Below are 16,845 nucleotides of genomic sequence, written 5' to 3'. Positions count from 1 at the left end.
GAAGCACCTACTATGTGCCCGTATGAGCAAGAGAGATGGGGCAGCCCCAGTGTCCTTTCTCTTCTTCCTGTGGTGGGGAGACTGGACTTGGCTCTGAGGGATGGCTCTGACTCACCATGACGCAGGACGCTTGTCACAGCTGCTGATGTTCCCAGCTGGCAGCCTAGCAGCTCTGGGGGCAGGGGGGGACTGGGAGGGGGACCCCAGCAGACAACAGGGCAGTTGACAGAGGAGAGGACGCCTGGGGAGCCCACTATGTCCCCTTCAGCCTAAGACAGGGACAGGTGGGTGAGGCTGGGCAGTGGCCCCACCCTCAGTCCCCCACCATCCCAGAGAAGGGACCAGGGTGGGGTGAGGTGGCTCTGGCTCTCCCTGCCTCCGGCATTCATGCTGAGCAGCTCCACACTGACTCAATCTTCTCCTTGTACTGACTGGTGCTCAGAGAGGGGCAAGGGCTTGCCCAAGGTCACACAGCAAATGGCTAAAGGAGTCAAATCCAGGTGTCCTGCCTGTCAGCCCAACTTGGCACTAACTAAAGACTGGGCCTTGCAGGGGTGGGCAGCTCCCCCTTGCATGCCCACATTCACCTTCCCAGTCCTTGGAATTCTGCTGAAGCTGATGATTCCCAGATTCCCAGATAGCTCTAAGATGTATGGTTGTCCTTCCGGGAGGGCAGGCTGTCCTTTCCCAGATCAGCCCACAGTCCATCTGTCCTGTGACCTTCCATGAACCTCCCCCAGAGCCCTCTATGGGGGAAGAGAAGGAGCCCCTTGTGGATGAGGGGACGAGAAGAGTACCCCAGGGAGTGCCCTGAATCCCATTCTCCCATCCTGACTTTGGGGATCCAGCCAGAGCCCCCGCTCCTGTGGCCTGCCCCCACTCTTCCTAGTCAGCAGCAAACATTCACAGCCGGCCCCGAGTGCCTGGTCCTGGGCTGGGCACTGGAGCATGGAGAGCAGATGCTGCGGGGCCTGATGGGAGAAAGATCAATCAAGCGGAGCCTTACGGGGATGAATCAGACTCAGTCCAAGCCCAGATGCTCCTGGGGGGGTGGGCAGGCATGGCATGGGGGGAGCCATGCGCATAAATAGTTTGGGTCAGTGAGGATCGTGGTATGTCCCCGTGCCAGCTGAGCATTGTAAGAGCAGAGTCCCTTCTTTCAAGGGTCGTGGGGATGGCTGCAAGGTGTTGGTGACCCTGCAATGGGAATGTGAGGGTTGAGTGGGACATTGGCAGGGAGACAAGGAGGAGCGCTCTGTGTGCTCAAGGCCATGGAGGCAGGGATGCTGGAGGGTGTACAGGGGACCGGAGCATCTGAGGTCTGGGGGCCAGCAGGAGAGGACAAGGCTTCCGGCTGGGGTTGCCCAGCTCCAGGCCTCGAGCAGCATCTCAGCTCTGGTTTCTCGGCAAAGGCAGAGCTGGATGAGCAGAAAGAACAGAACTGGAAGCCCAGCAGACCTGGGTTTGACTCCGGTGCCCAGAACGGTACGTGGCAAATGCTCAGTCAGGGTTTGTTGACTGAATCCCAGAAAGTGAGACCTGTCCAAGGTCACGTATCTAGAAGCTGATTATGGCCACGACTGACTGACACAACCTTTCCTTCATCCATCCGATGTTCATTGAGCCCCTGCTGTGTGCCCAGCTCTGTGCGGCTCTGGTTAACCATAGATGAGACACACCGGGTTCCTGTTCCCTGGGGGAGCGCAGCGAGCTGGCGAGAGGCGGGCATTGATCCAGTGACGACCCGGGTGAGTTGAGAATCACAACCCCCAAAAAGCACTAGGAGAGAGCTGTTGACAGTGTGCAAAAGAAGCCCCTTATCCTGCCTAGGGCCTGGAGGGAGTGTCCAATAGAAGTGACAGTGACTAAATCCACAGCTAAAAAGGGGGAGCGGGACTTGGTCCGGCGGCCAGACGGGCACGGGCAGCGGTCTGAACAGTCTGGAGACAGGACGAGGGACAGACTCCCAGGAGGGAGAGAGGGCCTTAGTGGCTGGAGCCCAGAGCAGGAGGAGGGGGCAGGAGCCGCTTCCCATGGGGCCTCACACGGGATCTGGTCTTTAGCCAAAGAGAAATGGGAAGCCCCATCCTCTGCTTCCTTCCTTCCAGTCACCCTCAGGGGCGGCTGAGGCCTGCAGGTGTCAGGTCCCAGGTTGAGGTGTCAGATCCCAGTCCAGTTCCCTGTTTCTCTAGAGGCCCAGCCCTGCCTGGGGGTCCTGAGCCCCAGGGCTAGGCTCTTCCGGGGAAGTCTGAGAAAGAAGGCCGTGGGCTGACCTCAGACTGTGCCCATTCTCAGCTCCATGCTCAGGACTGAGGGTTTCTAGCTGGAGTGGGGTGATAGGCCAGAGTCCTGCCCACCATGTCCCCTGCCCCCAGGAAACAAGACGAAGTATGTGGGATTGGGAGAGAGAGAAAGGAGCATGAGCCCCCTGTCTGATAGGGGAGGCAAAGTCCTCAGGGAGCTCTAAGTTGACAGAGGAGACACAGCCACTGTGCCAGACGCTGGGGACATCGGGAAGAGACCAGCCTCTGCCCTGGAGAAGCTTCCAGCCTGGTGAGTAAACAGGTACACTAAATTCATCACTTAACTGCCTGTCCCAGGCTTGGTGCACAGCGGCTGCTTCATGACGGGATCCCTTTCTCAGGGTTGGGAGGGTGATACTCTGCCTCCTGGGTGTTGGCTCTCTGCAGGCAGGTAGGAGGCCCCCCTGCTGGGACCAAGGCAGCGGGGTAAGACCCCTGCGGTGCCTTTCCTGAGCTGTGAGTGTCATACAGGAGGTGGCCACGAGGGGGCAGCCTGAGACAGCATCATTCTTTACTTTCCTCTTCCTTTCCCCCCTCCCTTGGCCGACTGACCCAGAAAGTACTACGCTGGCAACTCGGACCCAGCCACATCGTATGACCTGCACAAAGGTGCCCAGCTGAGGGGAAAGGCACTAAAATCCTGCTGGTGCTCTGCTCAGCAAGCCCTGGGCTGTGTCTGCCCCCATGTGGGGTGCCTTTTTCTTAACCCAAAGGTGTCATCTCCTCGCTAAGCTGAATTCTACAAGGCAGTGTCCACACAGATCTGTACAAAGTCTCCCTATAGGCCAGCAACACTGCTGAGCTCAGACGTCACCTGGTCCTAGCCCCCCACTGTGCAGATGCAGCGACTGAGACCCAGGAAAGGAACCCGGGCTCTTTAGGAGCAGAGCGGGGACTGGACCCCCATAGCCAGTGGGGCTCCCTGCTCCACCTGGAAGGTTCAGGTGCTAGGTGCTACCTCTGGAGACCAGACTGTGCCTAAGAAAGAAGGCCACAGGGGCACCTGGGTGGCTCAGTGGGGTAAGCCTCTGTCTTTGGCTCAGGTCATGATCCCAGGGTCCTGGGATTGAGCCCCGCATCAGACTCTACTCAGTGGGGAGCCTGCTTCCCCCCCTCTCTCTGCCTGCTGCTCTGTTTACTTGTGATCAGGCAGTTAAGTGATGAATTTAGTGTACCTGTTTACTCACCAGGCTGGAAGCTTCTCCAAGGCAGAGGCTGGTCTCTTCCCGATGTCCCCAGCGTCTGGCACAGTGGCTGTGTCTCCTCTGTCAACTTAGAGCTCCCTGAGGACTTTGCCTCCCCTATCAGACAGGGGGCTCATGCTCCTTTCTCTCTCTCCCAATCCCATCTACTTCATCTCTCTGCCTGCTGCTCTGTCTACTTGTGATCTCTGCTCTGTCTACTTGCGATCTCTCTCTCTTTTTTCTTAAAGAAGAAAAGAAAGAAATCCAGCCACAGGCCAACCTCAGAATATGTCCATTCTGGAGTGTAGTGACAGGTCAGTCACCACCACTGCTCCATGTCCCCCAAGGCAGCAAGCTGGACTAGGTGGGGTAAGGAGAGAGTCAGGTGAGCCTCCAGTCTGATGGAGGAGACACAGCCACTGTGCTAGGAATGGGGGAGACTGGGGAAAGACCGAACCCTGCCCTGGAGAAGCTTCCAGCCTGGGAGTAAACAGGCAGTGGGGTGTCCTTAGTACTTGGACAGAGATCTCCCCGTTCCTCCATGGACAGGCTTCCTTGTGGTCATCACAGACCCATCCTCAGTGGGGAAGAGCCCCGCTGACCCAGGTAAGGCCATTGGTGAGGGCTTAGAGGCAGTTTCAGGTGTTTGAGTTAATAACAGCAAAACATAATCCTGTGCGATCAGCTTTGCTGAGACCCGTACAGGTCCTGTTCTGCCAGTCCTCCCAGCAACCCTAGGGTGGAGCAGAGTTGTGGCCACACTGCCCCCTCTTTCTTGACCTCTGGGGTGATTCTGAGCTTGGTGACTCCTGGGGATGGACAACATCCCCTGCATTTCTGCTTCATGATGTTTGCACAAGCTCTGCACCCACCTTGAACAGTCCCCACCACACACGTCCCTCAAGTCTCACCACGTAGGTCTTTCCTGTTTCACTCCTCGTTCATCAAATACTGATCAAATCTGTGCCTGCAATGTGTTGTCTGCCCAAACAACGGGATACAGTGGAGAGTAATCAGGCAAGTCTCAGCTGTCTTGGAGATTAGAGCAGTTCTCAGCAAACTATGATCCTTGGGCCAAATCTGGCCCTTGGCCTCTTTTTGTAAATAAAGTTTTATTGAAACATATCCATGCTCATTGGTTAACCTGTTGTCTATGGCTGCTTCACCTTTTTTTTTTTTTTTTTTAAAGATTTTTATTTATTTGACAGACAGATCACAAGTAGGAAGAGAGGCAGGCAGAGAGAGAGAGGAGGAGGAGGCAGGCTCCCTGCTGAGCAGAGAGCCCGATGTGAGGCTCGATCCCAGGACCCTGGGATCATGACCTGAGCCGAAGGCAGAGGCTTTAACCACTGAGCCACCCAGGCGCCCTGCTTCACCTTTTTTAAAGATTTTATATATTTAGTTATTTGAGAGAGAGAGAGAGTACAAGCAGGGAGGTGGGCGGGGAGGTGGTAGAGAGAGTACGAGACTCCTTGCCAAGCTGGGAGCCTGAGATCATGACCTGAGCTGAAGGCAGACACTTAAGTGATTGAGCCACCCAGGCGCCCCTAAAGATTTTTTTTTTTAAGTAATCTCTACACCCAGTGTGGGACTTGAACTCACAACCCTGAGATCAAGAGTTGCAGGTTCCACTTACTGAGCCAGCCAGGCGCCCCTATGGCTGCATCACCTTACAACAGCAGAGTCTTTTTTTTTTTTTTAAACATTTTTTTAATTTATTTGACAGACAGAAATCACACGTAGGCAGAGGGGCAGGCAGAGAGAGAGGGGGAAGCAGGCTCCCCACTGAGAGGCTGATGCGGGGTTCGACCCCAGGACCCTTGCATCATGACCTGAGCCAAAGGCAGAGGCTTTAACCCACTGAGCCACCCAAGCGCCCCACAACAGCAGAGTCTTGTAGTTGCAACTGAAATGGTACAGTCCTCAAAGCCAGAAATACTTGCTCTCTGGTCCTTTGCAGAAAAAGCTTGCCAACACTGAGTTCGTCTGGCGGAGAGAGAGATGGTAGCAAGTCACTGAAATGAATGCATGTATTAACAAAGTGTGAGAAGAGCCAGGAGGGGCATAACGGGGCAGGGACTGAGATGTAAGGTTAGACTGGCCACCACTTCTCACCTTCCACCCCTGATACCCTGACCAGGTCATCCAGGGCAGGACATGCCGCCCACTGGAAGGTCAAATTTTGGATGGGAGTGACCCCCCAGGGTTGTGTTTATGCCAGAGGTGAGGGTCCTGTTGGTGTCTGCGGCTTGGACCACTGCCCTCATTGTCCCGTTATCTGACCTCGCCTGGCCTCAAGGCCTCCATGTCCTCCATCTCTTAGTCCCCCAGGGAGGCAGACAGAGCAGGAAGTACTGTTCCTTCTACAAATGGGACAACAGAGGCTCCTTCTGTTTAATGACTTGGCCGACCCTGGCTGAACCATAGGCAGAGATCTCGGTGTCGTGGGAGAGCCCCAAACAGTATTTAGGACAGCGGGTTCTGGCCCAGGACTCGTGTGAACAAGTCTGTGCCCCTCTGGGCCTCAGTCTGTTCATCTGTAACCGAGAGGGTTGGAGAAACAAACTTACACTCTTTTCTGGATCTGCCGGTGGCACGCCAGGGCTCGCCCCATCCCTCTCCAGGCCTCGGTTTGCTTCTGTAAAGTGAGGAGAGAAATGCTTCAGCTGGTTCCAGGCCAGGGAGATCACAGATGGGAAGTGCTTTGAGCTCAGAGGAAGAAAGGCGCTCTATAAACCCAGGGGGTTATTAGGGTGATGGGGATCAGGTATGGCTGAAGGGGGGAAGGCCCCAGGGCAGCATTTGGTCTGACCAGCAGAGGGCACTGTGGGGAAGCTGTGGGGAAGCTAAGGCGGGATCCTGAGCTGGAATGCCTTTGTTCCTTCTAGAACAGGGACCCAGGCCCTACTGTGTACCAAACCTGCAGAGCTGAGTGTGGGGACATGACTGTGAATGAATGGAACCCAAGATGCGGTCTAGGGGTGGGAGGGGGAGGACACGGAACAAACAGGTCTTTTTTTTTTTTTTTTCTTTTAAGGATTTATTTATTTGAGAGAGAAAGAAAGAGTGCAAAGCAGGGCAGACAGAGAAAGAGGGAGAAGCAGACCCCCCCCCACCACCCGCCGCTGAGCAGGGAGCCTGACGTGGGGCTGGATTCCAGGAACTTGGGATCACCATCTGAGCTGAAGGCAGAGGCTTAACCGACTGAGCCACCCAGGGTTCCAGAACCAACGGGTCTTGACACAGAAATGGGAGCTATGGTGGTTGGGGGCCAGACAGGGATGGTGACCCCCTTGCAGGGGGCTCAGGGGAAGCTGGGAGGGGTCGTTCAGCCTGAAGCCCAGGTCGAGGGTCTGGGCCAGACAGCCAGAGGGATACCATGGAGAAGGAAAGCACAGGAGAGGCCTGGGTTCAAACCCTGTCTCTGCCCCACGGGTAACTTACTTCACTTCTCTGGGCCTGGAGTTCCTCACCTGTAAAATGGAAATCGTAACAGCGCCCACCCCACAGAGCTGTCATGAGGATTAAATTAGGTAGATGTCACCTCTGGAATGCCTCTAGAGCAGGGCCCGACCCATGAAACTTCCTTGAATGTTGCTAGGGTGACCTCGGGCCGGTGGCTTGGCTGTTGGTGACTGAAGCCATGAGGGGCTTGTGTTCACTTTGTGACGAGGACAGGTCTGATGATGGGGCCACCTGGAGAAGAGGAGAGGAGGGACAGCCGGAGAGATTGGGGGAGGGGGTACGGAGTTGGGGGAGGGTAGGGTGCAGCAAAGGAAGGGAGTTTGGAAGAAGAGTCTCCAAGCTCCCCATTCAGCCCCAACCTCCTACCCTGTTGAGTCGCCCCTCCAGCCCCCTCCTCACCTGTATGCCCTTGGGCATATCCCTGGGTCCCCACTGAGCCTCAGTTTCCTCCTCTGTAAAATGGGGGAATAACTCCTGCATTGGGGGGCTTCAAAGATTCTCCAAACCCCTCGTCATCTCCTATTGTACCCGCCCCCCTCCCTGGCCCCGTGAGGGTCTGTGTCTGGCTCTGCCCCTAGAGTCACCCAGGCGTTCTGTTTAAAAACCAGCGGCAGAGGAAAACCCCTAAAACAAACCCAGCACAGCTGGTCTCCCCTGCGGAGACCCTGCCCAGCCCTGCCCAGCCCGCTCCTGCCTTCCGGGCACTAGAAGCGGCTGGGGGTGAAATCACACTTTGGGAAAGAGTTTTTTCCCAGTGGGTGGGGGCGGCAATCAGGTCAGGCCGGAGCTGACAGAAGGGCCCCCAGGATTCCCCAAGGAATCAGATGTTCCTGTCCCGGCAGGAACTGCCCCTATCCTTTGGGAAGATTCCAGAGCCCAACTGCTGCCCCCACACCCTCAGGTCTTGGTTCCCTCCTCTGCTGAGGAGCTAGGGCGGGGGTGTGGCTGGTGGACGGGGTCCAGCCGTGGGGCTTTGAGACCTGCTGGGAGGGCGGGGAAGCCAGTTTGGGGAAGGGGCTGGGGTGGGCTGGGAGGAAGTGGGCTTCTGGGCTCTGTGTGAGGATGGGGGACACTTGGAGCAGGCTTGGAGGCCCAGAAGGTAGCAAGAAAGATATAAAGGGATCAGAAGCACAGGAGGAAAAAAGCGGGGGAGGCTCCTGACTGGCTCAGTAGGAGCGTGTGACTCTGAATTTTGGGGTTGTGAGTTCAAGTCCCACATTGGGTGAAGAGATCACTTAAAAATAAAATCTTTAAAAAAAAAGGAAGTGCAAGAGAGAACATGGGACAAAGACACAGATACACACAGGGATAGCAAGCAAATCCAAATGAAAATACAAATTTTTAGGATTTCCCTAGGATGACGGTCCTTATGCACATTGTCCCTTTTTGTCCTCACCACTGGCCTAGGAAGTGGGGACTCTTTGCGGGGACGGTGTATGGGGCTGGTTCCTTTGGGGACTCTGAGCTTCAGAATTGAGTCACTGGAGCAGCTCCATGGCCTGGGGTGGGGGACGGGTGCTTAGGATGGAGGTCATGGCTGAGCAGGAGCAAGGTCAGGCCTGATCCTGGAGGTCAGGGGGCAGGGTTGGTCAGCAGCAGCATGCGCCAGGCCTTGGAGGAGGCTTGGCCTCAGGGACAGGAGACACTTCTCCACCCCACTAGGGGAGCCAGGGTGTCTTGCTGGAAGCCCAGGCCCCGCCGTCTCCCTGGTTCTCACTCGGGAGCCCATCGGGTGCCCTGACGCTCGGCAGAGTGAGCCGGGGAGGTTCTGGCTGCTCATCTCTGTGTCCCGTGGGAAGCACGTGGCCACTGCCACACACCCACCCACCCACCCCCCGGCCCCCCAACACCCAGAGTATCGGGGTCATGGTCTGGGATGGAGAGCCTGGTCCAAATCTGGAGATGAGGAAGAGATGATCCAGGCAGAGGGTGATGGAGGCCGGGTGGAACTCTGGAGGGCCTCAGGGGAAACCCTCTTCTGGGGGGTTTGTCAGGTGATTCTTTTCTTTTCTTTTTTTTTTTTTTTAAGATTTTATTTATTTGACAGAGAGAGACACAGTGAGAGAGGGGACACAAGCAGGGGGAGTGGGAGAGGGAGAAGCAGGCTTCCGGCCAAGCAGGGAGCCCGATGCGGGGCTCGATCTCAGGACCCTGGGATCATGACCTGAGCCAAAGGCAGACTCTTAACGACTGAGCCCCCCAGGCACCCCAAGTCTGGTGGTTCTTGGTCCCAAACCGGCTGACTCCTTCCCAGGCCAGCCTGCAGTTCATTCCTGGCCTCCAGGTTCTCTCTCTGCTACCTCTTCTGCCCCTATCATCAGCCCTCTCCCCATACCGCCCAAGGCCTCCCCCCACTGTCCTCTGGGGCAGCAGGCGTGGACCACTTGGGTGCAGAGGGAGAAAGAAGACACGGGGCCTGCAGGGGGAGGCGGGGATGGGGAGGACAGATCTCTGAGCTGCAGATGGGATGAAGCTCTGGGAGGTTGGACAGACAAGGGAGATTCCACCTGTAGCCACGTGTGTTCAGCCTGCTCTGAGCCGACCTTGTTTATGGTAGCTGTGAGGATGTGGGGTTCTGTGCCTGGCATGTCCTTGTGCTCAAGGAGAGTTCACTCCTATCAGTATTGGAGGTGGCCTCTCATGACCTTGTCTCACCCCCTTCCTTACCAGAGAAACCAAGGCTCCGAGAGGGTGTGGGTTCTGTCTCAGGTCACACAGCGCTCAGAGCCAGCTGGGCGGGCACCTCCCCAGGGTGGGTCCCTTGGGACGGCTCCATTGTGCTCTCCCCAGCAGGAAATCGCTGTGCTCAGCAGCCTGGGCCACGGGAGAGGAGGAACAAGTTTGGCTACGTGACTGGCAGGCCCCGAAGGCTGAGCCAGGCCCAGCACCAGGAAAACAACCTGCTGGGGGCCGCCTGGGCGCGGCCAGTGGGGTGGGCATGGGGTGGAGACCTCGCTGCCCGGAGAGGGAGCATGAGCCGAGCGGCCGTCTCACTCAGGGATGGTCTGGGACAAGGTCGCAGGGCCCTATGGCCCCGACCTACCTGCAGGGAGGCAGAGGGGTGAACAAGAGGCTGCTGGGGGTTGTGGGGGAGCAGGCATGTGGGCCTCGGGGCCAGTGGGTGCACAGAGCACCTGGGGGTGATTTGCACGGGCTGACCACCTGCTCATCAGTTCTAGCCTACAGGAATCAGGGAGGCCATCCGGGGGGAGGAAGGCTCAGCCCTGCCCGCTGGCAGCTGGCACCCAAGGGGCCCAGTGCGCACGGAAGCAAGGCCCAAGGGAGAAGAGTTGGGCTTCTGCCAGAATGGCTGGCCAGAAGACTTGGAACAAGGTGGAGTCTCCCTTCTGGGCCTCAGTTCCCCTTGGGGACTCATGGAACCATTGTGTCCCTCACTGCTAGAAGAGGCTCAGAGCAGACTCGGGGCCAGGAAGTCAGCAGGGAGAAGGCTCCTGGGGCCCGGGTGGTCCACGGCACCGCTGGTCGCCGCAGGGAGAGCCCTGAATGCCAGACCCAGCGGTCAGAATTTATCAGGAAGCCAAGTGGGGCCACTGAAGGTTTCAGCACAGGAGAAGGGAGGGGTCAGTTGAGCCTGCCAGGAGGGAGGAGACTGGAGGCCCCAGCTTGGGTGGCGGCAGGGGCCCGCAAGGAGTGGGGGGCCAGGGTTCAGGGAAGAGTAGAGGAATTACAAGTGCAATCTCCCTGGGGTCATTCCTGGTTGCCCCTCCCCACCAGAGGAAGTACCCACAGGCTGCTGGTGTGTTAAACCTCTTGTATCTTCTTTGAACATAGAACAAAGCCAGCTTGGAAGTGGGTCAGCACAGAATGCCTCCCTGCTTCTCCCTGGACACCCCAGCACCAAAAGCCCCGGGCAGGGGGTGCCCAGAGCCAGGCAGCGGTGCACAAAGTAGCAGGAACAGGCACAGAGTAGGGAGGCAGAGCCCTCACCTGGACAGCAGGAGGGCGGGCGAGGAAGCAGGTGTCCCTTGGGGGGCCAACATTCACCCTGTGAGCTGGAGGTGGCGGGTGGGGGAACAGAGCCTCAGTGGGGGGCAGGGAGAACCCGGACACCAATCAGCATCATTAGAGGAGCCATCCCCATAGCCCTGACCTGTTGCTTAAGGGAAGGCAATGGAAGAGAAGAGTCTGCCTGCATGAGAAGTCCCCTGTGACTGGGGTGAGCCGGGACCTTAAACTTGGCCGCCGTCTCTCCCGCCAGCTCCCACACACCCAGGCTGCAGTATTGCCTAGTTCTGCTCTCTGAGAGAGGGAATGGGGAGTAGAAGGGGAACACAGGGTAAAGACATCTTAGCTCACCACCAGTCTCCCTCAAACTCCCAATAAGTCCCAGTTTCCTCATCTGTCAAATGGGGCTATAGTGGTGCTTGCCTCGGAGGGCCGGCAGGAGGGAAAAATGAAACCATGTGCAAGGAGGCGTAGCATATTCAAGGTGCCCCACATAGACACCATCTGCCCATGGTGCTGAAGAGGAAACTGGGGCTCCAAGAGGTTAAAGGGATCTGCCCGTGATCGTCCTGCAAATCTAACCGTACAACTCCCCAGCTGACTTCTCTGCAGGGGGAGGGCTGGCGGTGTGTGAGGGAATGGGTGGGGTTATAGGCTGGGCACAGGGTCTTCATGCCCTTCACTTGGTATGAAGGAGAGGGGATGGGATCCAGCCCCCACCGCCGCAGCCCTCTCCTCCATCTCTCCTGGCCTGACTCCCCAGCCCTGCAAAGACAGACCCTGAGACAGATCAGACCACCAGCCCCATAAGCATCCCCTTCTGACTCCAGCATCGGTCCTTGGGCTGAAATGACTCTCTCGGCTCTAACCCCAGAATCTTCCCACTTTAGCACCCGTCTGCTTCTGCCCCACCTGCCTTCTGGGCTGGTAAACGCAGCCACGCCTACTGAGACGCACCACAGCCCACTGATGTGGAAGAGAAGTCACCAACCCCTTCTCCAGGGCATCATGCTTTCTAGCCCAGGGGTGCCTGAGGCCCTACCCGCCATCCCCTGCGAGAGGAGCTGCTGTCCCCCAAACTCAGAGAAGTTGCTTTTGCCCAAATCCAGCAAGGCCAGAGCATTGAATGCCGACTAAAGCCAGGCAGAGGTGGCCGGCGTCTCCTGGCATACCTGGCCCGGTGAGAAGGCAGGGAAGCCAAGAACCAGCTCATCGCTTGGGTGTAAACAGCAGCCAGTGGGGAATTGGCAGCCACCCCCTCTGCCCTTTCCCCAGCCCCCTCCCCGTCAGCCCCGCCCAGGGGAATGAGGGTGTCCCAACTTGTTGGAGGAGTTTCCATCCCACACCTGTGCCCATACTGGGTGGGTGTGTGCGGTTGGTTGACTGAAGGGGGCCCACAGAGGATCTTTGTCCTCCAGACCCGCCCCCCCCAACGTTTCTTCCCTGGTGCTGGGAAGGCGCCAAGGTTCTTGGAATGCCGAGGCCTCCCCCTCGTCCGACCCATCTTAGATGCCTTGGCCACTCTTTCCCAGGGCCCACGCCGGCAGAGCAGAGCAGCCTGGAAACTGGATCATGCCCCGAAGGAGGGCCCCCTTGGTTGCCATTCCCACCAGCTGAGAGCTGTGTCCTTTGGGAGAAGGGGTGCAGCTCCACGGTTTCCAGAAGCCTGAGGACAACAGGTGTCCCACTGAGCACTTAGACCCTATGCCCCATACTCTACAGATGTGATCTGGGAGATGGGAGTTGTCGCCTCCGCTTTAAAGACGGGGCAAGTAAGGCTGGTTGCTTAGGAGCCTGGGCTCTGCCTTGGGTGCCCCTCTCTCCCCAGGGCCTGGCACCCATCTAGAGCTCAAGGTGTACGAGTGGGATAAATAATGAGGCTCAGAGCACGTAAGTGCCCGGGCCAAGTTCACACGGCCAGAACTTCACTCAGCTGGGAATGGACCCAGACTAGTTTGAATCCTAAATTCAGGCTGTTTTCAAGACCCATCATGGCGGGGGCATCACACACACACACACGAGTGTGCCTGCGGCCTTGCCCACGCACGTGTACACACCTGCCCACACAGCGCCCGGCTGGGAGGCCCCTCCTGCCACGCCACTCAGACCCATGTAAGGGGCCCTCCGCCTGCCACCTCCCGTGGGTACACAAACTTCCTTCTGCCATGGCCTCTCACACCCTCCTGTCACCACCCCTTCCTCCACGCCTGGAGAAGACAGGACGGTGCCTGCCCTCGTCCACCCCCGCCTTGGCACCCTCTCTGCCTCCCCAGGCCCTAGTCCCCGCGTTGGCACCACGGCTCTGGGGAAAGTCCGGGAGCTAGAGATCACCCCCTTTGGGAGGGAACCCCCAACAGACCTTCTTTGGGGACCAGTGGGGCCTTGGGTCCCTGGGCAAGGGGGCTGGGGACTCACTCTCCAAAGCAGGCTGTACGCAGAGCACGCCCCTCCTGCTTCCCTGCTCATGAAGGCGCCACAAGGCAGGGCTGGTCAGGGAGGCAGGGACCCTGGAAAGTACAGGTGACACAGGCCGAACTATGCTCGAGACCCCCCACGCAATTTTGCACTGAACCTGACAGCAGCCCTGGGAGACAGGCACTAGTCTATCTTAGGTACCAAGATCATTCCCATTCTCTGGAGGGGTAAACTGAATCCCAGAGAGTTAAGGCACTTGCCCAAGGCCCCCGGTCCCTGGCAGACAGCAGGTGTTGGTTACATATCTGTGGAGTGGACGAAGTTGCAGGAGGGGAAGCGGCTTGTCCAAGAGCGTGAACGAGGTCAGGATCCGCACCCCGGCCGGACTCCAAAGCCTCCTGGCTTCCCCGCAGAGCTTCCTCTGTAGACTTAGGACAGACAGACAAAGCGTGGCTGACATGTACCCCTCACGGGCACCCTGCGCGACGTGGCTTGCTTTGCAGGGCTCCGTGCTGGCTCCCCCTCACACGGAGAAAGAGAAAACCAGCCCCGGACAGCCTGGCCCTCCCCATTAGGCCATGGCGTGCTCCCTGGAACACAAGCAATTTCACAGATCACCAGCATCCGGTGAGGCCACCCAATGACCTTGACGGATAAGACAAAGACAAGACCACTCCGTAATCGTGTCTACACACAGACAAAAATGCACACGGTCCAAACCACAGAAATGACCAGACGTCCCTCTCTCTGGCTGCAGGAGTGACAGCTGCTTCTTTGCCAAACACAGCTTTGGCTTCAATTCGTTCCTCTTCCTTTCTAGATTAAAATGATTGAGATGCCCAATCCCAGAATTACGGCTGCGCCCTGACTGTGGCCAATTGAGAGCAGGGCTCCCCCTCCCCCGAGTCCTCCCCGGGAGCACCCATCAGCCACCCAGACCCCTTCCTTTTTTAAACACTTTTTAAAAAGATTTTATTTATTTATTTGACAGAGAGAGAGATCACAAGCAGGCAGAGAGAGAGGAGGAAACAGGCTCCCTGCTGAGCAGAGAGCCCGATGCGGGGCTCGATCCCAGGACCCTGGGATCATGACCTGAGCCGAAGGCAGAGGCTTTAACCCACTGAGCCACCCAGGCGCCCCCACCCAGAACCCCTCCCACACCCGGCCAGCTCCTGCTGCCTGGTGCCCTGCGCCCTCCTGAGGGCTGCTTTCCCCCTCCTCACTGGGAACAGTCAGCCCAGCTTTGCTCAGGTGTGTTTCTGGGGGTCCCTGGCTGGAAAGCATCGACAGAGTCTTGGGACAACTGAGCAAGACGTGTTTGTTCAGTCCATTTTGTTGACGCCTCCGCAGTCTTGGGCCAGGAAAGTGTCGGCCTCTGATGGAGCATGACAGGAAGGGAGAGGAGCCTGCAATCTCTCTCTGCTCCCAGGAGGCCGTGTTTCAGGCTCTTGGGGCTGGGGGATGGTTACCTCCTACGGCACCTGCCGGCTCCATCTACCACAGCCCAGACGAGAGCCTTGAAACCACCCCCAAACACCCCCACCAGGGCTGGGCATCCGACATCTGTGTGGGAGGACCAGAGGAGGGAGTGAGCACTGGGCCAGGAGTCAGGAGACCTGGGTTCAGGTCTTGCCTCTGCTTCTCATTTGTCGGGTGACCTGAGCCTCAGTTTCTCTATCTGGATCATAGGGTGGGGTGGGTCCGAGAGGACTAAGTGAAGGGGGGGATCCCCTCCCCGGCTCGGATCACTCCCCCAGCTCTGTGCTATAAACCTTTCAGTGGTCAGGATAGACACCTAGTCTGTCCTCGACTCCTGGCCCCCTGGGGTTAACCAGCTTTCCCCTGCCAGGCTTGCTGTTGGAGTGACCCGGGGAGCAGGTGACGGACTGGGGTCCTATCTGTCCCCAGTCCCTAGAATCCTGGCTGGGTAGAGAACAGTATTAGTTGGAACCATTCCTGAGGGCTCAGGGGCCCCACACCCTGTCCCTCCTCTCTGTCAGGGCCCCCGTCCAAGTCAAACAAGATGGAGACAGAAGTGCCACAGGAAGGGCCCCAGGGCCTGTACAGAGGACAGTCTGGCAGGGGCCACTGAGGGAAACAGTCTCTGTGGCTTCATTCAACTCCACATCCTGCTTCTCCTGCGGCAAGGGGATGTGGCCTCCCTCCATTCTGCCCCAGGCAGGAGGACAGGAAAGGGGCTGAAGCTGAGGGATTGGAAGGAGCCAAGGACTGGGACCTTTCCTGAAAGGAACTGCTTAGTACAGAAGGTCAAGGAAGTTTGTTTTCCCTCAAGTGTAGCCCCATCTCTGTCCAGAAAGCCAGACAGGGGTGCCAAACCTACCTCCCACTCTCACGTCTTGGCCCCCTACTTCTCTCTCCTGATTCACCTCTCGGTGAAGACATCTCTTCACCTCTGTGAAGACAGATCTTCATTCTGCCTGGAACGCCCTGCCCTCTCCCACCCCTGTGCTGGGCAATTGCTATACATCCTTCAAGCCTCAGTTTAAATATTATTTCCTTGGGCGCCTGGGTGGGTTAAGCCTCTGCCTTCAGCTCAGGTCATGGTCTCAGGGTCCTGGGATCGAGCCCCTCATCGGGCTCTCTGCTCAGCAGGGAGCCTGCTTCCCCCTCTCTCTCTGCCTGCCTCTCTGCCTACTTGTGATCTCTGTCTGTCAAATAAATAAATAATATCTTTAAAAATAATAATAATCTCTATGCCCAATGTGGGGCTCAGACTCACAAACCAGAGACCCAGGTGCCCCTGATCAATTGACTTTTGACAAAGGTGCCAGGAAAATTCAATGGGAAAAGAATCTTTTCAACAAATAATGCTGGGACAACTAGATTTTCACGTGCAGAAGAGTGAAGCTGGAACTCTGCCTCACGCCCTGTCCACCATGTATGTCCATCGTTAACTCAAAATGGATCAAAATCCGAAATCTAAGCTCTAAAATGATAAAACTGTTAGGAGAAAACAGGTGTGACCTTGGATTAGGCAACTGTTTCTTCCATACAACATCTAAGCAGAAGCAAAGAAAAAAATAGATACATTGACTTGACCAAAATTAAAAAGTTTTATGCTTCCAAGGAAACTATTAAGAAGTGAAAAGGGGCTCCTGGGTGGCTCAGTGGGTTCAGCGTCTGCCTTTGGCTCAGGTCATGATCTTTGGGCCTGGGATTGAGCTCCATGTCGGGCTCCCAGCTCTTTGGAGAGCCTGCTTCTCCCTCTGCCTGCCTCTCCCCCTGCTTATGCTCTCTCTCTGTCAAATAAATACAATCTTTAAAGAAAAAAAAACTTAGAAGCTTTTATTTTATTCTAAAAAACTTAGAAGCAAATATTTCCTCCACAGATTGGAGGAAATATTTGCAACCCAGATGTCTAATAAGGGCCCAGTATCTAGAATATATAAAGAACACAACAATAAAGTGAGAAATAACCCAACTTAGAAATGGGCAAGGGATTTTTTTTTTTTAAGATTATTTATTTATTTATTTGACAGAGAGATCACAAG

This window comes from Enhydra lutris, unplaced genomic scaffold (genome assembly GCF_002288905.1).
Source record: "Enhydra lutris kenyoni isolate GAN:26980312 unplaced genomic scaffold, ASM228890v2 scaffoldscaffold38, whole genome shotgun sequence".
Lineage (NCBI taxonomy): Eukaryota > Metazoa > Chordata > Mammalia > Carnivora > Mustelidae > Enhydra > Enhydra lutris.
The sequence above is the reverse complement of the archived record's forward strand: the minus strand, read 5'-3'. Positions refer to the sequence as shown.